We start from the raw sequence: 24,011 nt of genomic DNA, 5'->3' as shown, positions 1-24,011 counted from the left end.
ATTATTGAAATTTTGTTTGTTTGTTTATGTAAGAGCCACCTTTTACCTTTGTCTACTCTGTGTCATTGTGGGCATTTTGTGAGATTTCTGCTCTCTCATCTTAGGTTTCCCTTGTCTGTTCCTTGAGGTTTACAGTAGAGGTATCAGCCCTGAGGCTTGTAATGGAGGAGCTGGTAGTCGGGAGACTTCTAGGTCACTGTCCAGGCAAAAAGCACGAGCCTCTGCCTCCTGGGTGCCAGCTCAACCCAAGTGTCAGGTGGAGAGAAAACTCATCACACTTTGTGGCTCTCTTCTCTTTGGCTTAGCATTAGAAAATTCAGCCATATTGTAAGGGAAAATGAGTGTTTTACTTCCCTTGGTGGATATGCAAATATTTTCAGTCCAGCTCTTCTGTGATCATTTTGGGGTTCTCTAATGCCTGTGTTTGTCATTTTTCTGATATAGAGTGGTGAAAGTCCTGAGCAGGAACGGAAGGAAATTCTTAATCCTGGATTTGTTTTTCCTTCTTCCATTCCAGGAGAATTCAAATGTAGCAGGGACCCTTCTTCTGCTGTGCAGAGAAGAGCTTCTCCAAAGAGGGTGGAAGAGCAATGACATGAACTATTAAGCCTGGATCCCTGAGTGACTTCATGGAGAAGAGCTGCATCATGACCCTGACATGGGAGGATGGTGACACAATAAAAAAGTAAACATCAGTCCTTTTCAATACACTCTGTTTTGTGGTCCTTTTGTTAAATCATCTTAGTGACCAAAATAGTGCACAAAAATGCCTCTTTCCTCATACTTTCTCAAACTTTTAACAACAGTTGTCAAACATTTTGATGTTTGTTAACTTCTCTACAAAACTGTATCTTATTGTCATTTTCATCTTATTCTTATGAATGAGATTAATAACATTTTAGGTTGATTGAAGTCATTTCTGATTTCAGAGAACTCTGGCATTTCCTTTACTTAATTTTCTATTGGTTTATATAAATTTTATTGCTATTATTTATTTTTAGGAATATAAAAGCTCACAGAGCCATATTTGTCACAAGTGTTTTCCCCCATTTTCTTCATGTTTTATATACTTGTGGTGATTTTTTTTGGTCATGAAGAAAATTATGATATTTTATGTAATGGCCTTTATTGATCTTTTGAAAATTATTCTTGATTTCTGTTTCATGCTTACAAAGATGTCCTATAGTCCAGTGTTTGTGGTTTTCTTTTTTCAAAATTGGTATTTTCCATTAGTATCTCATGATATATTTTGGCTGATTTGCATAGTTGATGCTGCTGGAATCTATTTTGATAAAGGTTTGTAAACTTGTGATTCATTCTTATTTTCATCTAAGTGGCTGCTAGATTACCACAACATTTATTGAATAATGTAGCTTTCCACCATAGATTAAATGGTGATTTTACAGTGATAATATTTCAATAAAATATTCAAATAAATATGACCCTGCAGAAGAAACATAAAAATTCAACACTATTTGCAAGAATAGTATAGAACCGCGTTTAGGTCTGCCAAACTGGATAATTTTTGAAATCATTAATTCAAACTTTATTAGGAGTAGATATTAGAATGGTGTTGATGGAGATCAATAGAGAGCAAGAAAAGATGCATTAGATCTCTAGACCTAGTGAAATGGTAGAAGATGTTTTGTCTTCTCACTTATCTCTTCATTTTTACAAGATATTTATACAATATTCATTCTTTGAATTTTTATTTTATTAACAGAGATCTGATTATTATTTCTTGAGTGTTAATTCCACAGTGTAAATTCACTGTGAATTGCTATCTACCTGTATTACAATTAATGCTAGTTTTAATTCAAAATACATTTTGTTAAACTATGAATGATAGAGTGTTTGCTTGTTGATTTGTATTGATTTATCCTGTATGCTCCATAAATGAACGGCTCATACATAAGTTTCCAGAATCTTCATAAGTTCTTGAAAATTGTGTGAACATTGCTGTATAAATTGATTTTACTCAGTACCATCAATGGAGTGTGATTGCTACTTGCTCGGGAATGAAAAATGGCTTAGGGATGAAAAGGGGTTTCCTAACTGACTTTTAGATAATTAATACATAATACAGTCTTTCTGATAAAGTAGATGTGGTTTCAGGCACTAGTGAAATACCTCAGCTCAAGAAACTCATGTCCCTGACGTCACCTTGCCGGCCAAACTGGACCCCAAAGTCTGTGACAGGATTGTTGTTAAGTCACAAACTCAGTGAACAATGGTTTCAGAGACATCTGTCCTCCTCCCCTGCCCCATTCTAATAGTGTCAAGGATAATATTGACATTCTCGGGGTAAAAGAAATAACAGAAACCGGAAAGAAGGTAACATCAGAGCCAAATTCTACATTACCCATGTGAAGAAGAAGTGAAAGAATAAAGGTACCTTTTTGTACCTTTCTTGACAAAACTCAGAAATCTCATGCCTTTATTTCCTTCCATTTTTCCCCTTTACAATCGTTTAAATTTTTCTCAGCCTGAAGAGTTATAAATATAAACCATAATGTTTTCTTCTTTCTTGAATAAGTTAACTGTGTGATAGGTTATTGGCTACTTTTCCAAGAAACATCCTGTGAGTGTGTTTCTGAATAAGACACTGATTTATACTTACCCCAGTGTCGCTGTAGAGCAGACTCTCACATCCTCCTCCTTCCGGAGCTGCTGGTTCTTAGGCATGGCCTGACTGCTCTCATATCCCTCCTTTCTTTCTTTTTTACTTTTTTCTGATATTCTTTGACTGTTCCGTCAGGGAGATTGTAAAACAAATTGATGTTTCACTCTTTTCTCCGCAGTTTCTCCTAGTCATTTCTTTTTATAAGATCCGTGCATTGATGACTTTCTTTTTCATTATTCCTAATAGAGATTTACTGTAGAAAATACAATAACTGCCTTCCCCTGTATTTTGGTATCATGTACTTTTATTTTCTATTTTCAAATGTTGAATATTAAGAGAAGAGGATGATGCAGAAACAAAGGAATATGCCTTAGGCTGTTGTTTTGCAGTGCTGGAATCAAAAGAAAAATGAGCTACAGCACTTAATTCTAGTTAAGAAGGGAAGCTTAACTTTTCCTCATATAAGAATGATAGGTTTCTGATCATGTAGAATTTCTGGCATCATTGGTGTTTAAAATAGAGCAAATGTAAGTAGCATTATGCCTGTTTCAAATAAAATCATAAGTTGAAAAAATATGTGTTGGTTAACAGCATGGTGTTAACAAAAATAGCAAGGAGATTAATTCATTTATTCCTTAATAAATGTGTATCGAGCAGCTACCACATTCACACACTCTTCTAAGTGCTGGGAACACAGCAGTGAACAAACACACAAAGGTCTTTCTTGTAAAGGACAGGCATCTAGTAATAAACATTTAAAAGATCAGATACTGGGAGTACCATCAAGAAATATGCAGAAGAAAAAGGGGTAGAAAGGAAAGGCAGAAAAAGTAAGTTAAATATTAAATAAAGTTGTGGGCAAAGCTATTTTAGGCAGCACGCTTTGTTCAGACTCCTAAAGGACATCAATCTGATTTGGAAAGAGCTTTCTTCATGACCAGACAGATGTCCCAACTTCTGAATGTCTTGCTTCTGAATAAATCATCTGCTCTTTCTGAAAATGGGATGTTTTCTCTTATAATAAACATAACGAATAGCTGTTAGGCTCCCATGCTAACTCACAAATCCAAAATAGTTAACAATTTAACTGTATTAGTATTCTTTCCAATAAGCAGATTGGAAGAGTAGTGGATATGAAATACAACAAACTTAACATCTATCCTCAAACAATGTCATATATTATTGTGTCTGGGAGGAGGCAGATTGACACTAAAATGCAAACACAACTATGTTTCTGATCTGATAAAGAGAGCAAGAAAAGAAACCGTTTGTTCTATATCTTCCCCATGTTGGATGGGCAGCATTTACTCGAGTCCCTTCTGTGGCATTTAGTGCTGTTTTCAGGGAATGTGACAGGCAGGTGGGGAAAGACCACAGTCAATTTTTGGAAACATCAGCCTTGCAGAATGGACAGGTTGGTGGCAATCTGTGAAAAGCAGCTGCCATGGGTAGCTTGCTTTCTCAGACCCGGCATGTACCCAACACATCTGACTCCATTCATGAAGTGCCTGCTGCTGTAGGGTTTGAAACAGGTGCCAATCTCAACATCCTATTAGATGGTTCTTCTAGTTTCAGGAATCTAGTAGCAATGGAACATTTACAGAGGCGTTTTGCTGCCATACTCTCAACAAGATGTTGTCTAGGTAAGTACTGTCTCCAACGTATAGATGGCAAAATTAAAACACAGATGAGTGAGTAAGCAGATGAGGTATGCACAGTGTATTAGACAGGGTTCTCTAGAGGAACAAAACTAATGAGATAGATGTATATATACAAGAGAATTTATTAAGGAGTATTGACTCACAGGATCACAAGGTGAGGGGCAAGGTGAGGGGCAAGGAAGCCAGTCTGGGTCCTAAAGCTGAAGAACTTGGAGTTTGATGTTTGAGGGCAGGAAGCATCCAGCATGGGAGAAAGATGGAGACAAGAAAATTAAACCAGTCTAGTTTTTCCACGTTCTTCTGTCTGCTTTTATTCTGGCTGTGCTGGCAGCTGGTTAGATCATGCCCACTTAGATGGAGGATGGGTCTGCCTTTCCCAGTCCACTAACTCATATGTTAATCTCCTTTGGCAACACCCTCGCGGACATACCCAGGAATGATACTTTCCATCCTTTAATCCAATCAAGTTGAAACTCAATATTAACCATCACATACAGTAAATAGCAGAGCTGGGATTAGAATTCAGAGCCTGATGACTCCAAAGAGAATGGATGAATCTCTCTATCAGTGACTCCTGAATTTAGGTATGCATCAGGGTCACTGGGAGGACATGTTGAACACACAGTCCCACCCCAGTGATTCTGATCCTGTAGCTTAGGGCTGGAAGAATTTGCTGTTCTAAGCAATTTCTAGTGATACTCGTGTCTCTGGTCCAGGAACTTCATCTTCAAAACGTCGATGCATTCTACACTGACCCAGATAATTTATTTTGCGTTTAGAAATCTTGAAAGTTGGACTTTAAAATTGTCACTTTTATTTTTTAATTTTTATTTTTTTTTATCAACCTAGGGTTACCCTGCCATGTGTGAATTAATAACAAAAAACACTGGCTCTGGGAACCATTTTCATTCTTTGAAGGTTCAACCTTACAGGTGAGGTTGAACTGATTAAGTGTTCCACTGTTGGAAAACAGCAATTATTTCTTCTAGAATTACAGAATCAAGGGGGTTAAGCAATTCTGCCACACCGAATACTAGGAGTCACAGCAGCTTTTAGAGTGTACAGAACTCTCATGAGCAGTTTCACACAATAAGCATTATCAAGTCACTCTTGGGTAGCTCTTTCTACATGACCTGTTTTGATCTGGTGAATTCGGAATACTGATCAGGCCGCCCGCCAGGGCATAGACATTACACAGCTCTTAACGATCTTGGAAGATACACTGCCAACTACTTTTTATAAGTGACTTACAACTCTTGAAGCTAAGTGAAAATGAAAAGAAGAACAAGTCTCTTGGGCCTTTTTCTCTAAAACACCATTTGCTGAAATGTCCCATCAGCAGATATGAATTATTCCTGAGAAGCTGGAAGGATTCAACAAGGCATACCCTGCAAAGATGTAGACATCAAAGAAATTTGTAATTTAACGTTGAGAGAGTCAGCCGAGTGCGGTCGCTCACACTTGTAATGCCAGCATTTTGGGAGGCCAAGCCAGGCAGATCACAAGGTCAGGGATTCGAGACCAGCCAGCCCAACATGGTGAAACCCCATCTCTACCAAAAATACAAAAATGAGCCTGGCATGGTGTGTGCCTGTAATCCCAGCTACTCAGGAGCCTGGGGAAGGAGAGTTGCTTGAACCTGGGAGGTGGAGGTTGCAGTGAGTGGAGATCGCACCACTGCACTCCAACCTGAGTGACAGCGTAAGACTCCATCTCTGTAGCTTAAGGACTTTATTATTAACTCATGAGCAATGGATTTTCCCCCTAATATTCTCTGAGTGGTTAGTTGTGACATTTTCTTGGACAGGACCAAACACGAGGGCATCTTGTTCCTTGCAGTGTGACAGGAAAAAGTCGGAAAGAAAACATTCTAAGTTTGGAGAGAAATCAGGGCTTTTCATGAAGTGGTGGAGCATCACCCCTGGCCATAGCCATGTTTCCTAAGATGTAGAAAAGGGCTTGTTCTCCCAACTATCTCAAATTTTGTTTTTCAAATAGTTTTGCTAATTTCTTTGGGAACCTAAGTATTTTCCCTCACATTTAAGTTTGCATCTTATGTTTCTCATCACAAGTTAAAATAGTTGGACAGGGTGAATTTTGTAATGTTGCATATTGACATTATGAACCATAATTATTTTATCTTATTGACATGTATGCCATAGATAATAAATCCCATAGATAGTAAATATCTTCAGAATTGTGGCCAGTGGCAGGTGATCTGGACTGAAAGAACTCTCACATTCCAACTGAGTAAGGAAGGATTGAAAAAAAATTAGAAGGACGTTTCCAACGTCAGCCATCATTCTGTAGTGATATTACCATCAGGGCAGATCCCAGAGGAACTTACTGTATAGTAAGTACAGGGAGCTGAGCAATGATTTTATGTTGGGTTCCAAGTTGTAGCAGCCAAAATTAGCCCTGGTGAAAGCTCCTTTACAGCTGATAGAAATCTATACCTCAGTGAAACCATCCATACAATTTCTCCAATAAGTTAAGATAGATCTTCTTTTTCATTATTAATATATATTTTTTTCATTTTTGACTACTATGAATTATAAAACAGCACTGATATTTTGATTAGAAACAGTGATGGCTTTCTCAGAATGCTTCAACAGGAATTTCAAGATACTTGGATATAAATTTTAGTTGGACAAATAACAAGTCTTAGCATATTTTCAAGATTGCATATGGCATATTTAATTGAGTCTTTGTTGAATATTACTGTGTAAACTTAGGTAATTCCACAGGTCTTCAATTTCAGCTTAAAATATTTTAACTTGAAAGAATAATCCTGTTAACTTCTGAAAAGTAGGATGATGTGGCTAGTTTTCTGTTACAATTGATCAATAATTACTTTGAACTGTAAATTTTCATATGGATATAGATTTTGTATTAAAATGTGACATAGATCAATTTGCCAATTTGCTTGGAGTTACCCCTAAATTATATTCAACATAAATAAAGAAACCTATCAATATATAAATACAATGAATGTAAAATGGACTCCAGAAATTACTAAAATTAAACTTCTATGAGCTAATGATATTCACATAAGTGATTTCAGACTTTCTAAGACTAAAAAAATAGTATTGAAGTCTTCTTAAACATATGAGAAAAAGAAAATAGGTTTTTGTTTTGGATAATCAAATATGTCAAAGCAATGATAAATTCTCACTAATTTTATAATTGAAGCAAAGCACATAAAATGAATTTTCTGTTTTCTTTCCTGAGATTTTGGCCTAGCGTCACCAAGTATACAGTGGGTACCCACTCAGACGTTTATAGGAGTATTGGCTCTGTATGTTACCTAATCTCAAATTAAATTTAGTGTAGATGAAGAACTTTATTTTATTCTCTGTGTATGCAATCTCTCTCTCACTCACACAACACTTTTTATTTCGAATTTGAAATCCCTAAACAAAGATTGAAGCAATAGTTTTCTTGAAATATTCAGAAAAAAAGAAAGATGATAAAATATTTTTGGCTAAAAGTCCCTAAAATCATGCAGGGTGTTACCATTTATTCCATGAAAACCTATAATATAAAAATTAAGCAAAGAAAAAAATTCCACTATTCTTCTGGCATTTTAGAAATTAACTACTTGTTGGGCTTATCCACTAAACAGTCATCAAAGCAGACTTACACGGTACAACTTTTCACTTATTAGACCAAACCAAGAACTTGCTTATTTTCACTCTCATGGTTGTATCATTTAATATCTAGAAAAAAAATGGATATGGAAAACAGTGTTTTATTTACATGTTGAGAAGTCAGGAATAATGGACAGTAAAGTAATAGAACCACAGACTGAAGTTACTGAACAGCTATTAAAATTTGTTTATGAGCATAAGCCCTGGAAACAAGAAATCTGGTAATACTCTAATATTCACATAAATAATCTTTATTTTCTACACTATTCTGTTTTGGATGGTTAATACATTTAATACTTGAAATTATAACTTCAAAGAATAATTAAAAAACTACAAGCCTCTAAAAACCATTGTTGATGTGTGGTAAATAAGATACAGAACAACCTATCCAGAGTCAGAAGTCCCAGTAGGAGCCGGGTGGACATAAGCAAATCCAGGCTGGTGCAGAGAGGAGGGACCTTCATACCCTGCAGCCCCTGTTGGGAGTCCAGCAGGGCTGACGGCTGTGAGGGGAGAAAGCAGAGGCACCGGGGAAGAAGTGTCCCATACTCTTTCACTACTGTCTTCGGTAAATGTTAGAAATTCATTATAAGCATGTCAGGAGCAGTGGCTCGTGCCTGTAATCCCAGCACTTTGGAAAGCCAAGGCAGGTGGATCACCTGAGGTAGGGAGTTCGAGACCAGCCTGACCAATATACTGAAAATACAAAAATTACCTGGGCATGGTGGTGCGCACCTGTAATCCCAGCTACTTGGGAGGCTGAGACTGAGACTGGAAAATCACTTGAACCCAGGAGACGGAGGTTGCAGTGAGCTGAGATTGTGCCATTGCACTCTAACCTGGGCAACAAGAGCAAAACTCTGTATCAATGAATAAATAAGTAGAAATTCATTATGTGCATAGTATCCATGACTTGTAGATTGAAATCTTTTCAGAATAGCAATAAAGTATCTTTGACAAGGTGTAAGAAAACCCCTATCCAATCAAGTATTTCTTTAATTCCTTAAAAAGTTTATATTATTTAAAATGTAAAGATATAGAAATAATCACTTTAAATTTTGTTAAAAGTATCTTTAACATTAGTCACTTTACTAATTGGAAACAATAAATAGTAAAGATGCTATATCCCATAGAAAACATCTCAATGTCATTAAAATATAAAGGCACATGTAATTTCTTACATAAGGTAAGGCAGATGGAATAGAATAAGAAATGATGTTAAGTTTATTGATTACAAATTGTTTAGTTAGCAATCACTGAACCTCAAACATTAGGGCAAATGTTATGATTAAACATCAAAAATTTCCTTGAGTAGTGAAAAAATTAAAATCTATCAGAAAGAATAAAGAATAACTTCAGTATATTAAAAATAAAAACAGAATTACTGTGGATTACTGATCATTCTATAGTAACAGCTTGAAATTTTGTCATATTCTCAGGGTTTGATTAAGCAGAGAAACATATTAATAAGGATACAGAGGATTACAGCATCCAAAATAATGTTATGTAATTATCTATTTTAATATGTAATAATGTACACTCATGAAACATACAGCACTTTATTTAGTAACCACAGAACATTTATGATAATAGTGCACGTACTGAGATATAAAGATAATCTTAAATATTTTAAGACAAAAAATAAAATTTAATATAAACAGGTAAAATAAACTAGAACTGTTTTAATTGCCAGAAAGAGCATTTCTAATATTGATTCTATAATGGCTCCTACAAAGCAAAAAGATAAATTGCAGAATGAATAATGTGGAGAACAGTGCCTTCTAAATCCTAGGTTGCTCATTATACCTGTCTGAAAGTGGGTCCCCATGAAAGTGGAACTTGAGACAAGAAAGTAGTATTAGGGAACAGGGTAAATGTTGACGAGGGGGGTAAAGGCAGGAAACCTAGCACAAGAGTAAATTACAAAGCTACTTACCATGTAGAAAATAGAGCTTGATTCTGAAAAATCTTCTGAAGATCCACATACAACTTATATCAAAAGTTTCAGTTATTAACAAAAAAATTTAAAAATCAGTTGGCTTCTATCCTTCATAAGTCACTTTCTTGTGACTCCAGATGGTAGCAGAGTTCAGCAGGCGTTTGGTGCCCCAGTATCACTGGACTCTAAGCAGAGATGGATCCGTGGTAGGTCTTGAGACTGTCATCTTCATTTGTTGAGGAGTCACCTACATCACGTAAAGCAACATTTCTCTGAATGTTTTTGATTCCTTCCTTGTTTTACATTTTAACAGTCATGTTATAATGCACATTTGTGAGGTTTTTTTTCTGTATTTACTCTGTTAGAGATTACATAGCTTTGCAAATCCTTTCATTGAGAGTTTTCATACTTTTGAGGTACATGTAGTCTATTATTACATCTTCAAATATTGCTTCTATTTCATTTTTGCCTTCCCTTCTTTTTCTCAGACTCTAATCACAGTTATATTACATCTTTCAATATATTCGTCTCTTCCATTTGTTTCTGCATGTTTCCTGCTTTTATCTCTGTACATTGATCTGTACATTTTCTTGTGATCTAGTTTTAATGTACTATTCCTCTCTTTAGGTGTGTCCAAACTGTTAAAGCAATGTATTGACATATTCTGCTTTTATTTTTCACTTGTAGAATTCCCCTTGATTATTTTGTACTATATTTTATTATTTTGTAATATGCTATATTACTCACAGTTACTTTAAAATTCTTGTTGGTTAACTGCAATATTGTGATGTCCTGTGGCTCTATTTCTCCCGTTATTTTAAATCTTTTGATTTTTACACTTCTGATTAGATTACATGCTGTGTCTGAAAAATTATGAAGACAGTTGAAGAATCTCATTGATGTTGTTTTCTGCCAGAGAGGAGTTATACTTCCAGTAGTCAGTTAGGATAAGGGCAGATAATTTTGCTCCAAGTAAAGATTGAGTTACTTGAACCTGGCCTTAGTTTTTATGACAAGTGACTTATCTGGGTTTGCTTTTATTCCTACTATGGTGATTATTTTATCTGAATTAAAAGCCTGATTTGTTTACTGAGGCAGATTTTCTTGCAGAATCCTGAATTCAATTCCATTTCTAATTCCACTCTATAATCTCTCAGAAAGTAAATACAGAGAAAACTACAAAAGCACCTCACAGTACAACTGTTAAAATGTAAGACAAAGAAGCAATCTTAAGAACCACCAGAGAAATGTTGCCTTAATGATGTAGGTGACTCCTCAACAAATGAAGATGACAGTCTGAAGACCTACCAGGGATCCATCTCTTTGAGACTGCAGAAAACTCTACTCACAATTCCAGCTGGTTCTTAAGATGGGAAAATGCCTCAAAGACCAACTTGTTGCCAAAGTTAGGACCCCACTTTGTGGAATTCCTTCCCTCCATAATGATGGGTCCTAATGTCATGATCACCTTGTTGGTGTGCTGATGCCTTTAAATCTATTTTTGGGCCAGGCGCGGTGGCTCACGCCTGTAATCCCAACACTTTGGGAGGCAGAGGTGGGTGGATCATGAGGTCAAGAGATCAAGACCATCCTGGTCAACATGGCGAAACCCCGTCTCTACTAAAAATACAAAAAATTAGCTACTCAGGAGGCTGAGGCAGGAGAATTGCCTGAACCCAGGAGGTGGAGGTTGCGGTGAGCTGAGATCACGCCATTGCACTCCAGCCTGGGTAACAAGAGTGAAACTCCGTCTCAAAAAAAAAAAAAAAAATCTATTTTTGAAATACTTTTATAGTTCCTCTAGCTGTTATCAGTGGGAATATTGGTCTTCTAGAATCAAAGATAAAATTTAAAAATATTTATTTTATAAAACAATCGAAATAGGTCAATTAACCTCTGTTCTTATTCCTTTTCAATATACTCACATTTGTGTTAGAATGTATAAGTCATAAAATGGAAGAATAATAATCCAGGATAAGAAGTTATTAAATCCTCATTTGACTGACAAATACATCTTAGAAGTGTTGAGTAGAATTTTGATCAATATGCTTCAGGAAGTTATTGGTTCTCACCTACTGAGTACTGATGCATGGAAAAGAATGCAAAGTACTTTAAACATTATTTTCAATTAGCATTAGAAAAATAGGAATTGATAATCATGTTCAGAGCAATATTTCCCTGATCATATATTGCATGTTAGTCTGGCAACATTTTAGAGACCATTGTACAACGCAAATTAGATATTATGTAATGAAATATGAGAAAATAAAAATAACTTATTTTTAGAAAATCAAATAAATTAGAACCATTATATTCTTTATTGAAACTGTGCACACATAGAGATAAGTAAGAATTTGGAAGATATGAATTCACTAAGCATGTTTCTTATGGGTGATTGCTTTAAATAAATTACTTTTTCTTAGTAAAGGCTGGGTCCCTTTTCTATATACAATTTCTTGGTGCATGTGAATGGTTACTTAAATGGTGCTAATTACTTGACCCAGTGAATGTGAAAAGAGGAAGCTTAAATTGTTGGCTTTATAATAATTTTTGTATAATAGAAAATTACTTATAATTTAACAAACAGGTGCAAAAGCTAAAACCATAAAGTTTCCCCCCACTGATCCCACCTCTTGTCCACCCACATTACTCTTCTACAAGACTGACATGTTTTCTAGTCTGCAATCTTGTTCTCAAAGTAGACTGATCCACATTTGTACCCTCCTGTTCTCTGTCCTATAGTTAATGACTCACATGTCTCTTGGAATGTGTGGTAAAAGTTACGACTAAATCATACTCTAAAATATTGTTTGAATTCTACTAATTTGACTCTGAATATAGAAAAAAAGAAAATACGTCAAGGTTTTCTATTTAAGAAACTTATCAGCTGAAATGCAAATAAAATGTATGTGACATACAATTTAAAACCACTAAACAGCTATAAGACACGTGATAGTATGGGGTGGATTTGGAAAAACTGTATTATTGAGTACTTGGTATCTTTTACCTGACAGTGTGGTTATAGAGACAAATTATAACCAACTTAGAGCATTTATGAATTCTTTTACAATATGATATTTCATTTCTCATCCACCGTATAACCAAAGTTCAAATGTATAGCGTATAGTTAAATAAGTCCTTATTTCAAGTCAGAATAGTACTTCTTTTGACTTAAGGGGGTTTTTAGTGCACTTGTGAAGTTCAACGTCAACTTACAATGTAAGTTAACAGACAAAGTGAGCAAAATAAAAGCCCAGAAATTGCATGCATACTAAAAGATATCTTTTAAAAAAATTATAAATCAGTCCATGTGCTTGTATTAATTTTAAAATATTTTTTTCTAGCAGATCAATTGTCCAAAGACTTGTAAAACAACAAATTGACATATAAAAGAAGACATGTATGGACATTATTGCTTTTTTAAGGACAGATTTCTAAGCCGGGTCCTAACCATGCCTCCTATTGATTGCTTTGTACATAACTCATCTTTGGAGAAATTACTTTAATTTTGTTTTTCTTTTTCTGGATAAATTTTGTTTCCCGTTCTCAGAGCTTCTGCCAGTTTCCAGTTGAGCATGTACCTAATAAAAACCATGTCTGTACCGTGTATGGAAAACAGGTGCATGCAGAAAAGTACCCACAAACGTGAATAATTTTAGTAACTTTGGTTATCATTATAACAACAAATTCCAAAAATTGGCTTTTGTTGCAGAAATCCTGAAGTTTTACATAGATTAGTTAAAATTCCCTGTGTCAAGGAGTCTCCAAGACTACCCCAATACTGGCTGATTCATTAGGAGGTCTCAGAACTCCCATGGTCAACTCTTGGTTATAAGTGATTGCAAGTGAAAGACCACAAAGCGAAGTCAGCAAAGGGCAAAAGTTCATGGAGTGAAGTCAGGAGGAAACCAAATGTAGGCATCCAAGAATCCTCTCCCAGTAAAGTCACACAAGATGCACTTAATCTCTCAGGGATGTGCTGAGGGATGGCACATGCAAAATGTCTGTAGGTGAAGCTCATCAGGATTCAATGCCGAGGGTTATAGGGCTGGTTGCATAGCCATCCTGTGTGTACTACCTGCCAAAATTCCAGACTCTCAGAAGGAAAGCAGTTCCAGCATAAGCCATATTGTTCGCCTAAACGGTTTAGGGACAGTGAGTCATCCTTATCAAGGAATCATGGGAAATATCCTGAAGTCTGAGTTCCCAGACCTCATCCAAGGGTCAAACTTATTAGCAGGACTTTTTAAGTGAAAGCAGCCTCAGGCCTGCTCTGTCAACTTTCTACTGCACAGTACCTTTGATTCTGTGGTCTTATTTCACTTGTACTTTAAGTTCAATTCACATGGGATACAGACACGTCAATAACAATGATGATAGAGAAACAATAGTGTATTATTGCATTATATATTATTTTTAAAAATTCTTAATGTAGAACCCAGGGAGCAAGTTCTTTTTTTAAGGTAATTAGCAAAATATGGCATGAAAATTTTCCTTCACACATCACTGATCTCTGAAATCTCAAAAGCAAGTCTTTTACTCAAAAATAATTCAGCTGCATTGATAATACTCTTCAGCTTTAAAAAATTATTTCTTTGTATACATTTGCAAGAACTATTAAAAATATTCCATTCAAATGTGATAGATCTATTCAAGTGCTTTTGTGAAAAATTTTGTAATACCTATGAGAGATTAGAGATAATGGCTAGATTTATATAGGCAAGAACATTTTGAGCCCTCACAGGATAAATCAATGAGACTTGCTATATACACGAATTTTGTAAGTACTGATTTGTTACTTAACTAGGTGACATATCATTATGGATTATTAGAAGTTCAAGATCTCCAATTATTCATATAATATTGGCTGCATGATCTTCTTATGAATGTCTACTCAGACAAGCTTATTTTTTGCTTTGACCTTTGAATTCAGGATATCTTTGATGATAATTATTCTCTACTTGACATTGAAGTTGAGGTGGTAGTTAAAAATTGAATATTAACTGCACTAGCATATTCTATTTTAGTACTAGCAAACTATTACTTTAGCCCTAACCAAAACTCTAAATATTTTTGAGAGCCAAACAAGTGTTATAAGCATTAAGCTGGTCAGGAACATACGCATTTCAACTAGAATAATTACTGTTATCTGCTGTGACATTCAAACCACAACATTTTATTGATTAAACACAATAGTGATGTGTTTCTCACTCACACAAAATTCGACATGGGTTTGGCAACTTTCACAGGGATTTAGGTTATTATAATTTTGGCGGTTTTACCATCTCATCATGTCATCATAAGTCCTCTACAGGCACTACTAGAAGAACACTGGATTTTTAACCCCTCAGCCCCAAAACGATAGCATCACCATGTATAAGCCATTGCCCAGACAGATTGCATGGCTGAAACCCAGCTTCGAGGAAGGCTGTGGCAATGTAAGGGAGTGACTGGAATATTCAGTAACTGTGATCTTTCCTATACCTACTCCTAATCTCTTTTTTCTTTTTTACAAAAATCTTTTCAGATCACTTACATTTTGTGTTTTTTATTTAACAGACACAAAACAAGTGAAGAGACAATTACACAGTATATCAAGGTAACTGTCATGATAGAAGTTTCAACAGCTTGCAGAAAAATAGAGGCAACTGGGTTGTCAACAGATAGGAAAGTTTACCCAGAGAAAATGTCACTTGAAATAAGCTCAACTCTAATCTGACAGCTTGAACAGCTGTGCCACTCTGCTGCTGTGTGCCCTAACTGCCCACTTAGATGCTTTTTATTCAAAACAGCATTTAATATTGAGTATCAATTTATAAAGTATTCCTTTTCTCTTCAACTTTATTAAGGCTACAGAATAAATGACAAAAATCAATATTGTTAAAATGTTTGTACTACCCAAAGCTATTGGCAGATTCAATGCAATTTCTATGTAATATTGTGAGACATTGTTGAAAAACTAAAATTATTTTTTAAATTTAGTTTTGACCTGCTCTGTTATGTAGAGTAGTTACTCTTATGCATAAGCAGTTCTGTGCTTATTAAAAAATAGTACTAACTATTTAAAACTAATCAAGACTGACCAATAGAAATATTTGAAAGATTCAAGGGGAAATACAATTCTAATAATTCATACATAGTGATCAGATCTAGCTTTTATAGTAATACTCTGTAATGATGTTGTTTGGATATCAGTTCAGTTGCTGTAACTGATTGGCCTAAAACAATAGTGCTGTAAAAAAAAAAAAAAAAAAAAAAAAAAAAAAGAGAAAGAAAGAAAGAAAGAAACTGTTGAATCTACACAATAGAAATGAAAAAAAAATGTCTATATGAAGACTAGTCCTCAAACCTTCATAGCTACTTTATTCATAATAGTCAAAAACAAATGTACATTAACACTTCAAAAGACATATAAACCATACAATTGTGTACTCAGCAATAAAAAGGAATTAACTACTGACACATAAAACAACTTGGATGAAACTCAAAGTTATTATGAATAAAGAAGCCACAAAATGGCATACATACAAGGTACATGTATGTACATCATTCATGCTTTATGATTCCATTTGTATGAAATGCAGACTAGTGTATAATAACAGAGGGACAAACTGGCTGCCTGTGGATGATGGCAGAGTGTGGGGTAGAGGGCTAAGGAACGTGAAGAATGTTTTCGTGATGATGGAACTATTCTGCACCTTGACTGCCATGGTGTTTTGATGGATGAACACATCTTTCAATCTCACTCAACTGAATACTATACATGGTGGTTCTTTTTGCTTGGTAAATTGTTCCTTCTATCTTGGGTTGGTGTTTTTGCCATAGCATGCAGCACACTGTCCTTTGCGTTGTTTTGGCCGTTGAATGTAGCACACGCCTCTCTTTCTGGTGAGACTCTCAACAACCAGGTTGCAAGAATGGGGGCTAATGGCTTTTTGAACCTAATGTTATCTAGTGACTTACAATATAATGTTTGATTAATAGATGCTTGTTAAACTAGATGTTCAGGGATAAATAAGGCAAAATCCCTTTTGTTGAAGAACTCAGAGATTTGTGGGAGAAAGAGAATAGGGCATAGCCAACACACTGTAAGTTAAGTGCTGTTATTGTGGTCAGTGTGTTAATTGTGAAGGAGAGCAGACAACAATAATTCTGCAAGGTTGAGCTCAAATTCCACTTCATTTGGAAAGCTTCAATGAGTATTATAGGGAATGTTTTTCTCTACATTCAATATGTATAGCAGTTATAGATTATAGTGCGTATCTGCTTCTAATTAAAAACTGCAAGTGATGTGGTTTTCATGGGTGTCTCCATGAACATGAGCTCATAGCAAGCTACGAGCTTCTTTATAATTCTTTGTATCTCCAGAAGAGCACCGTGCATTTAGCTGATGTCCAGCAACCACGTCTTACTGATGTCCATGTGCTCTTGATGACAATAATGAGAATTCATTTTACTAAAAGACTCCTATGACTTTGAAAGGCTAGTCTTCCAAAATGCATTATAAATAGCATGGTATATAAAAAGATACATAGGCTTAATGTCAGAATAAGTACACTGTGATTAACCCTTCTGTCTAGATTTAAGACAACTGTGAAAATCTCCTAGAGGAGCCTGGTATTTGAAGAAGCTTTTGTGGTATAATTATACTTAAGTAAATATTTCTTGTAAGATTGAAGCAGAGGAGCTATATTTAGTCATGAGTCTGTGGATAAAAATATCCATACCCCTGCCCTAATTTTTACCCCTGCAAATAAAAATTATCATCTTATAAGTAAAATGTACTCTGAATTATATATCATCAATTACATTCTGAAGTTTTGGGGCAAATTTTGACATCCTGAGAAGAAAATACTTTACTGCAGCTCCTGACAATTTGAGTAACGGCGGTGATCCCTGTAGTCACATCTGAAAAAAAAAACTCTGAAGGCTGCAAAAAGAGCATCTGAGATTCCAGAAATAAGGCCTCAGCGAGTGTGTTGATTCTTGTACTAGTCTATTTTCACACTGCTATGAAGAAATACCTGAGACTGAATAATTTATACAGAAAAAGATGTTTTTTTCTTTATTTTGAGAGGCGTCTAGCTCTGTCACCAGGCTGGAGTGCAGTGGTCTGGTCTTGGCTCACTGCAACCTCTGCCTCCCAGGTTCAAGCAATTCCTCTGCCTCAGACTCCTGAGTAGCTGGGACTAGGGTGCACCACCACGCCTGGCTAATATTTTAGTAGAGACAGAGTATTTTAGTAGAGACAGAGTTTCACCATGTCCAGGATGGTCTCAATGTCCTGACCTTGTGATCTGCCCGCCTCAGCCTCCCAAAGTGCTGGGATTACAGGCTAAAGAAAAAGAGGTTTGATGGACTCACAGTTCCACATGGCTGGGGAGGCCTCACAATTATGGCGGAAGCTGAAGGAGGAGCAAAGACGCATCCTATGTGGCGGTAGGCAAGAGTGTGTGTGCAGGGGAACTGCCCTTTATAAAACCATCAGATCTCATGAGACTTATTTTGTATCATGAAACAGCATGAAAATAAACCCACCCCCATGATACAATTACTTCCCACTGGGTCCCACCCATCATATGTGGGGATTATGGGAGCTACAATTCAAGATGAGATTTGGGTGGGGAGAGAGCCAAACCATACCCATTTTTATGCTGCTGTCCCTTAGCTTCAAGTGCATGTCGATGTGCTTTGCTTTAGGTTGCAAGAGCCGGCCTCTTGAACCCACATTTCTCCTTTTACCAATACATAGAATCTCTTCTTTGCGATTTTGCATATCATAAGCAGATATCTCAGTAAACATCTGTGTCCCTGCTTAAAAGGCACACCTTTCAAAGTTGTAAATTCTGAAAATAAGCCAGACATTTACTCTTTATTCTCCCAAACTTTTAAGGCGTTGTTGCTTTCTGAATTGCACACCATGGCTTTTTAATGTCATATTTTTAATCTTTGCAGATCTCAAAAGCTGACTAATAGTTACGTGTATACGACATTCTTCCTAAATCGTGAGACAGCTGTTATGGTTTCACTGTCCTAATGGAACCTGCTTCGTATAACTAGGTAGGCATCTTGTACATGAATGCAGTGTGTTGCTTGAGCTCTAATAACTGCCTTTCATGCTTGCCAAGAAGAGTGGTTCAGTGACAAGGGCTGCAACACCGTGAGTGAGTCATGGGTTCCAATCCCTTTTCTTCCTGCCACACGATCCTGGGTAAGTTATTTAACTTCTTGCACTTCTTGCATCCTTAGCTCTCTAAATGTGTGACAAATGTGTTTAATGATAATCAGATTGAAGATTTAGTACAATTAGCAGGTGTCAATGAAAGCTCTGAGCACATAATTCTTGGCCATCATTGCTTCTCAAGTTAGAAATTTCTACTTCCTGATTATCTATAGACTGTCTTTTGTGATTTCCACAATCAGTTATTATTCCTCCGTGATGATAAGTTGTAGATTCATGTTTGAACTCAGACAGAAACCCAGGCTTCCACATGAATATCAGGAGATGATTCACTTCTGGGTTGCATAGCCCTTAGAAATGTCTCTACGATCCTACTGTATTGTGGCCATGGGTTTTTTTCCTTTTTGCTATGAGATGGCCAGGTCCTTAGGGCAGAGATGACGCGTCATTGGCATAGCTGTCATTTTGCAATCAAACTTTATCACTCCCTCCTTAAATTAGTTGATGTTCCTAGGCCTTAAATTAAAAGCAGGCACTTGAGTATAATGTGCCAGTTTAATGCAGGCCACATTTGCCGTCTGAAATGTTCAAGAGTCAGATAATTTGAACTGCTAGCTTGTTGCTCAGCCTCTTTTATGCTTTTAGCCTCTGCCATGTCTTTACTAGGCTAATAAGCCAGAGGCATAAGGAAGCCCTTGAGCCAAGGATATCCTTCCAACTTGTCTAGTGGGTTTAGAGAAATAAGAGGTAGTATTAAAACTGGATTTTATATTAGTCACACTTTAATAGTCTGTTGCTCTGAGTAAGTGAATACTCATTTACAGAAAAAGTATCTTCTTATCTTTGAACTGGAAATTAAGTTTTGATTGGTCTAAAAGCCTCACTCACTTTTTAAAAAATCTTTAGTTCTATATGAACCATATAATCACCTTTTAAGAAATATTGGAGGAAAGGCAGGTTAGAAGGAATGGTAAGTAGAGGGGTAGAATGCAGAAATTTCGTTTAACTAAAAAAATTAAAAGGCAGATGAAGGAAAGAAGGAAGGGCAGCAGGGAGTCTGGTATTTTTCTCCTGAAGATTGCTGTTTTGTTTTGTGTGTTTGTTTTTTTTAGCAGCATGCCTGGGGTAAATAATGAAGTATACATTTTCTGTAATAAGTAGCCATAATGTTTCTGCTAAGATTTTTTTTGTTGTTGTTTGTATGTGCTTCTACTTTTATGTAGAAATTTCTAGGGCTTAGCTAATAATTGGACATAATTTGTGCTGAAATGAGTCCAGCCAGAAAAACTTCTCTCCTTTGACGATAGAACCCTTTGTAAGTAAGAAAAATCTCAGACTACTTTTAAGTCTGCCTCCTGTCTTACTTTCCTTACTTATTTTTTAAAAAATGAATGTGTTACTTTAGGATAGCTTTAGATTTAAAGACATACTGCAAAGATAGTAAGTGGAGTTCCTATATGATTTATATCTAGTTTCTTGTATCATTGACATCTGACATTAATAGGGTACATTCCTCATATTCAGTAAGCTTAATATTGATACATTATATATATATATATATATATATATATATATATATATATAGAGAGAGAGAGAGAGAGAGAGAGAGAGAGAGAGACGGAGTTTCACTCTTGTTACCCAGGCTGGAGTGCAATGGCGCGATCTCAGCTCACTGCAACCTCCACCTCCTGGGTTCAGGCAATTCTCCTGCCTCAGCCTCCTGAGTAGCTGGGATTACAGGTACGTGCCACCATGCCCAGCTAATGTTTTGTATTTTTAGTAAAGACGGGGTTTCACCATGTTGACCAGGATGGTCTCGATCTCTTGACCTCGTGATCCACCCGCCTCGGCCTCCCAAAGTGCTGGGATTACAGGCTTGAGCCACCACGCCTGGCCCAATTTCCTGAGTTTTTATCCATTTAGGATCTTATGCAAGACATTAAATCTAATCATCAAGTTTGCTTTGGTTCCTCTGTATTATGAGAGTTTCTCAGACTTGCCCTGTTTGGGATCACCTTGACCATCTTGAGGAGTACTGCTAATCTATCTTATCGAATAGCCTTCATTTTAGGTCTACGTGGTGTTTTTGTTGTGGTTAAACATGGGGTTGTCAGTTCTAGAAGGAAGGCCATGGAATCAAGCACATTCTCCTCACATCACACCACGGGTACCTGCTAATGACAAGCCTCATTGCTGTTGATGTTAAACTTGACCTCCTGGCTGAGATAGTGCCTGAGAGATCTCTCCAGTGTATGGCTACTCTCCTTCCCCCTTTCCACATTGCCCACTTTGGAAGAAAGTCCCAACGTGCAACGGACACTTAGGCAGTAGCGATTTGTGTCCCACTACCTGGAAGGCGGAATATTTATGTAAGCTATTTGGAATTCTCTGCCATGGGTGATTTATCTCTTCTCTCCCATTTATGTTCTCAATTATAATGTATTCATCAGCGTAGACTCATGGATATGTGGTTTTCATTTGTGGTTGCAACCCAAGAATATTTTTTGTTGTGCTCCTCAAGTTGTCCTAGCTCTGTGTGTTAAAAGCTCTTTCTGTGGGATCTGTTGTCCATTGACGTAACCCCATTATTGTATTTTTTCTTGAACAACTCCTTTTCTCCTGGTACTACAAGATGCTACAGGCTCATATTCAATGTTCTCCTCCCCAGCCCTAGAACAAGTGGTTTCTGAAAGGATTCTCGTTTCTCTTGTTAGAATGATATTAGAAGCTAATGTCTGAGCACTGCGTGCCCAGTCTTACCCTTCACTGGGCCCTCCGAGTCTTGTCTGCTCACGCATTACACTTCAAAACCTAGAGGTCAGGAACGTGTGGGTATTTTGGTACCCCTTTGGTCTCAGCTGTGTGTGGCTCAGCTTCAGCCAAGACTTGCTTGCTCCAAGTTAGAAGGTGACCTCGGACTAACAGAACCCAGAATTTGACCCTTTCCCTCTTGCCTGTCTCCAATAGGTCACTGCTGTGGACAGAGCTGCTGGGCTTGGCCATCACGCTTTGTTTCAAAATGAGCCAACCCCTGATAATTATTGCAGAGAATCAGCTCTGCTCACTGTTTGCACCACCCCAGCAGAAACTTGGCACTGCCAAGCTGGAGCAGGTATGGAAGCACCCCCAGGCCAGATTACCGTAAGTTCCCACTGCTTTTCCTAGAAGCGCAGCAGCTTTTCAAAGCATAAGATTCTCAGATTGTTGTTTATCTTAGCCAATTCCCAGAGCACGGAGACAGTTGTCATCAATTTTGTTCAAATTTGTGATTATTTTTGGACAGACTATTTGCCAATCTCCTCACTTGGCCATAGCGGGATATCTTGCCTCCCCATTCATTTATTTGGTCACAGAATCTTGAAATGTCATGTACTTTAGATACCTTTGCAAGCCATTTTAACACTAAAGAGTGGAAAAGAAACCCAATAAATATTCGGCATCCAGCTTCCACATCAGTGCAATGTTTAGGAGTCCAGTGGTCTGGGGCATGTCGGGTCATATCAAAAGTAAAGAACAAGTGATTATATCTGATACCATGTATCACTTAGACAAAACATCACTTGGCATGTTCTTTGAAGTTTGAGATTTCATACACCTCCTCTGACCCACTTATTGGATGACTTGGAAGACTGCCAGTCTGAGTGGAACTCAGGAAAAGAGAAAACGTGCAGCAGGTTTAGGGTGTAGTGCAAGATATCTGCCTGCTAAAGATGGAAAGTTTGTGCCCCTGTGAGTCACATGTTAAATCCTAAAGTCCAGTATGATGGAATTATGCGATGGGCCTTTGGGAGCTGATTATGTTATGAGGGTGGAGACTTAATGAATTGGATTAGTAGCCGTATAAAAGAGGCCCAAGGGAGAACATTTGCCCCTTCCACCATGAAAGGACACAGTAAGAAGACATTGTCTGTAACTGGAAAATGGGCCCTCGCTAGACGCTAAATCTTTTTTTTTTTTTTTTTTTTGAGATGAAGTCTCGGTCTGTCTCCAGGAGTGCAACACAATCTTAACTCCCTGCAACTTCTGCCTCCTGGATTCAAGCAATTCTCCTGCCTCAGCCTCCTGAGTAGCTAAGACTACGGGTATGTGCCACCATGCCCAGCTAACTTTTGTAATTTTAGTAGAGGCCAGGTTTCACCATGTTGGTCAGGATGGTCTTGACCTCTTGACCCCGTGATTCACCCTCTTTGGCCTCCCCAAGTGCCGGGATTACAGGTGGTCCAGTCTACAGCATCTTGTTATAGCAGCCCCAATGGACTATGACACCTACCACTTCAGCATTCAGATGCAGCAGATGCAATGGTGCCTCTGGTATTTGGTGGTAACGAGGAAGTGGTGTGGCATCTCTGGGAAGCTTAAATAGCTAAGCCAAAATTCAGACGCATGATTCTGGAACTAGATAGACTATGCTGTCTTTAGCAGAGTACCTTCCAAAGCTTGCTTCTGGCAGTGATAGAGAATAAGAGACTAGACGCCTGACCCCAGGGAGCCAAGTGACAATATAAGTGGAGGTACTCATCGTCCGATGGTTACTGCTTTACCTATCCGTATGACTTGATGGTCAGGGAGGCTTAGCAGGAATCCATTTGACAAGAGACGTTGTACCTTCAAAATCGGGCTTAAGCAGACTGAAGGACAAAAGGGTATTACACAAAAAGGTGGTCCAAATCTTCATGCTACCTGCTCTTGTAACACTGATACTTTTCACTCAGCTCACACCTCTGGCACTACGGTGATGATAAGGCTCTCTTCAACCCCCTGATAGAAAACACTTCAAGCCTCCTTTAAGAATGTAATATAAGTAGCCGTAGACAGATAATTGCATGTCAAAATATACTAGATAGTATCAACCTTGCATTCAGAGGTGAGCCTGAAAGCCCTTGGTGAGGAAATCCTTCCCCTAGGCAAAGACGCCAGCAATACGTGTTGGCATCGGCTTCATATTTTGGGAGAAGGG

The sequence above is a fragment of the Saimiri boliviensis genome, chromosome 13 (assembly GCF_048565385.1).
Source record: "Saimiri boliviensis isolate mSaiBol1 chromosome 13, mSaiBol1.pri, whole genome shotgun sequence".
NCBI classification, from domain to species: domain Eukaryota; kingdom Metazoa; phylum Chordata; class Mammalia; order Primates; family Cebidae; genus Saimiri; species Saimiri boliviensis.
Note: the sequence above shows the minus strand (reverse complement) of the source record.